At 41.4% G+C, this 3,075-nt stretch overlaps 1 long non-coding RNA gene across 1 annotated transcript; it reads right to left on the bottom strand.

Moving 5' to 3' along the window:
• Positions 1 to 892: 892 nt before the first annotated feature.
• Positions 893 to 1,740, bottom strand: LOC116189277. The gene is made up of 2 exons (XR_004152370.1): positions 1,571 to 1,740; positions 893 to 1,154 (listed from the first exon to the last, which is right to left on the bottom strand). It is a non-coding gene; the product is annotated as an uncharacterized LOC116189277 (long non-coding RNA).
• Positions 1,741 to 3,075: the final 1,335 nt, after the last annotated feature.

Raw genomic sequence — 3,075 nt, 5'->3', positions numbered from 1 at the left:
AATCTATTATTCTGAACACTGGTAAATGCATACTCATCTTTTTTATCTTTTCTGTTTAAATTTATTGAAATAGTAGAATGGACATGATTTTTCATCTCATTGAATTATTTGCTGATTCCATGCAGCAAGTTAAAAGAATAATCTCATCCAAAAAATGGTCATTTAAAACAAGGTAAAATAATGGAGTGGCATGATGATAAGTTCAATCAATTCCATTCCATTTTTCATTTTTTTTTGCCAAATATAACCTAATCTCTAATCCTTTGTTTGAAACATTTGCAAACAAGAGGAGATCTCCTGGACCTGGGAAGACCAGAGGTTATGATTTTGGAACCCAGCATTTACATACAACTATTTGAGTGTGAGTTATTAACAATTGTTATTAGATCTAGATCCCATATTTATTTCCAGATATTTCATTATTGTAACTGAAATATTAATCCATCTAAAGACAAAATCATGATTAATATGTTTTTTTTTGCTAAATATGATTAATATGTGTTGGTTTAGATGATCTAACACTTATTCCCTATAAATAAGGAGAAATACTTACATGAGTGACGCATAGATTTGAAATCTATGTAAACTATCCTTTTCGGAAAAAAATAAAAAAGAAAATAGTTTTCAAATCAGAAATAAAATTTAACATTTACCATTTTTAGATGTGTTACATATATAGATTTCAAATTATTGTGATTCGAGTTTTGTGAATGGAGAAAATTCATGATTGGAGAGCTTGTACCTAAACTAGTCACTCATCAAACTTTTCAGATATCGAGCAGTGCACGTAAAAAAAAGAAACAGAATCATGTACCATAGCCGTCACAATTGCAGAAATAGATCATATGTAAATGCGAAAGGAAAGGCAAAACGAAGAAATATTCTTAGGAGATGATATGATATTCTATTTCTTTGTTATTACAAGAGGGTTGATGATCATAAAGACATGGAGTACCTCCCTCTTATATCCGCAGTTCGATCTGTCTTACAATTATCACAAAACATAAGATTTACTTTTTATTCCCCTTTATTCCGATAAGTACAGAGTGTAAATAGGATATACTCACGATCGCTTTCTAATTCTCTGCATTAATTATTAGATGAGGTCTTCATAGATCTCTTCATTTATTTCTTCATGTTATTCGTCATTTTTCCTGCAAAACAAAATCAAAAGGGAATAAATGAGATCCATTAGTTCACACAGTCCAAAGTGGTCGACATAGGGAAAAATACATATTGATTATTATATATGTATCACACCGTTCATATATATATATAAAGGCAAACTAACAAAAGAACAGAAATATGTTGCAAGCATATATGCTATACGATGCTGAGATCTGTTATTTGAACAAAGTTGCTGCCTTCATGCGTTTTGTTATATATATAGATGTGACAATTATGTAAACCTGACACTGAGTGAGACCAAATTAGGTAGGCAGCCATTGTGACTAAATTATATACGTAAGCCTTACTCGGTTCTTGAGCATGCATGGGCGCAAAATTTGTATAGCATGGTGAGGTCAAGTAATCTTGCATGAAAATAGTCATAGACACTCTGGCTGCTCACCGAGCTGTGTGAGAGCATGGAGGCTATATCCTCCCTCCTCGCCGAGGCGGAGGCGGCCTCACGGGTGGTCTACTGCCTCGTGGTGGAGGTGGTGGTGGAGACCGCCCTCGTGGTGGAGGTGGTGGTGGAGACCGCACTGGGGGTGGCGGTGGAGGAGATGGCGGGGGTGGGGACCAAATGGCGGCGGGGGGGAGACCACAACTGGGGGTGGCGGCGGGGGCGGAGACTCAACTGGGGGAGGCGGTGGTGGAGACATCACTGGGGGAGGAGGCGGTCGGGGAGACGGCGGGGGTGGAGACGTAACTGGGGGAGGCGGTGGTGGAGGAGAAGGCGGGGGTGGAGATGTCACTGGGGGAGGAGGCTTAACTGGGGGTGGTGGCGGGGGTGGAGACTTAACTGGGGGAGGCGGTGGTGGAGGAGAAGGCGAGGGTGGAGACGTCACTGGGGGAGGAGGCTTAACTGGGGGTGGTGGCGGGGGTGGAGACTTAACTGGGGGAGGCGGTGGTGGAGGAGAAGGCGGGGGTGGAGACGTCACTGGGGGAGGAGGCGGTGGGGGAGACGGCGGGGGTGGAGATAGCATAGGTGGAGGCGGTGGAGGAGACGGTGGGGGTGGAGACTGCACCGGTGGAGGAGGTGGACAGGTACAAACCGCTCGGGGTGGTGGAGGAGGCGGTGATCTCCTGGGGAAAGGAAAGGGTAACTTAGGGAGAGGAAAGAAAGGGAATCCTTCCGTGTTAGCTGCAGCAGTTTGGGACGGCTGGATAAGGAAGAACGTTGCCACCACAAGCACAGTGGCCATTATACTGGCCATGGAAGACCCCATCTTTTTGCTTCCTTAATTAGGTTGTTTCCCTTTGCCTTGATGCATTTCTCATTCGGTTCCTGCCCTCTTTACATAGATTTTTGGCTTGATTGTACTGTGGTAAAAAAGTCGTCGTAAAATGGGTTTAAAGTTGTACTCTATGATGTTGAAAATGGGGATTCTTAACTATAAGCGGCAATTCGTACTATAATACCTAACTATGATGGCATGCTCATTATAATGGTCATGAAAATTCAACATATAACAGTATTTTTTTGGGTAGGAGACCAAATTAACTGGTTCGTTTCATGTTTTCGTTTCCTACCGGATGTTAGTTGCAAAATTTAATTGTATTGATGCTGCAAAACTTGCCTGAGGAGTGAAACTCCGTATGTGAGAAGGGAGTATCTCGTGTAGCTATACTCACCTCGACTGAGAATTAACTTATCTCCGTAAGTGCAAAACATAGGATTGTAATCGAAAAACTTGAAGAACATACTTCATATACTCTTTCTTTACTCAGTCGTCACCCCAGTTCGGTCATATAATATATTGCTTCAGTTCAGATTAAATTATAATTAAAGCTTTCCCAGCTTAATGAGCACATATAACACGTGAAAAATCACATTAAGAAAATTTTTGGCTAAAAAACATGAATGTTTCTTTTCCTTATGCGATCAAAAGCCATGCTGCTTAACACCAC

Source organism: Punica granatum, chromosome 8, assembly GCF_007655135.1.
Source record: "Punica granatum isolate Tunisia-2019 chromosome 8, ASM765513v2, whole genome shotgun sequence".
Taxonomy (NCBI): domain Eukaryota; kingdom Viridiplantae; phylum Streptophyta; class Magnoliopsida; order Myrtales; family Lythraceae; genus Punica; species Punica granatum.
Note: the sequence above shows the minus strand (reverse complement) of the source record. Positions and strands in the feature narration are given on the sequence as shown.